Below are 990 nucleotides of genomic sequence, written 5' to 3'. Positions count from 1 at the left end.
AAGAATCAACAAAATAACCAGAAAGAATTAAGAAAATGGTAGTAGCAAGTCCTTACCTATCAATAATTACATCAAACATAAACTGAATAATTTTCTGATCAAAATACATAGGGTGGCTGAAAGAATTTCTAAAAAGACCCAAATATGTACTACCTAAAGAAATCTCACTTTACCTATAAGGACAAACACAGACTGAAAGTCAAGAGAAGAAAAAAGATATTCCATGCATATAGAAACCAAAAAAGAGTGGGAGTAGCTATACTTATTTCACCCAAAATAGACTGTAAGTCAAAAAATGTAAAATGAGACCAAAAGGTCATTATATAATAATAGAGGGGTCAACATCAAGAAGATATAACAACTCTAAATAGATATGCAATTAATATCAGATAACTTCAATATATAATACAAATATTAATAGGTTTGAAGAAAGACATAAACTATAACACAATAATAGTATGTGACCTTAACAGTCCATTTTCAGCAATGGATAGATTATTCAGACAGAAAAGCAATAAAGAAACATCAGAGTTAAACAACACATTAGATTAAAAGGACCTAACAGAGCATTCCATCCAACACCAGAAGAATACAGATACTTCTCAAGTGCACATAGAACTTTGTCCAGAATAGATCATATGCTAGGCCATAAAACAAGTCTTAACAAATTTACAAAGACTAAAATTATATTAAATATCTCTTCGGACCACAAAGGTATAAAATTAAAAATCAACGACAGGCCGGGTGCGGTGGCTCACGCCTGTAATCCTAGCTCTCTGGGAGGCCGAGGCAGGCGGATTGTTTGAGCTCCATCCAACACCAGAAGAATACAGATACTTCTCAAGTGCACATAGAACTTTGTCCAGAATAGATCATATGCTAGGCCATAAAACATGTCTTAACAAATTTACAAAGACTAAAATTATATTAAATATCTCTTCGGACCACAAAGGTATAAAATTAAAAATCAACGACAGGCCGGGTGCGGTG

The sequence above is a fragment of the Propithecus coquereli genome, unplaced genomic scaffold (genome assembly GCF_000956105.1).
Source record: "Propithecus coquereli isolate 6110/MARCELLA unplaced genomic scaffold, Pcoq_1.0 Scaffold424, whole genome shotgun sequence".
In the NCBI taxonomy this organism is placed as follows: domain Eukaryota; kingdom Metazoa; phylum Chordata; class Mammalia; order Primates; family Indriidae; genus Propithecus; species Propithecus coquereli.
The sequence above is the reverse complement of the archived record's forward strand: the minus strand, read 5'-3'. Positions refer to the sequence as shown.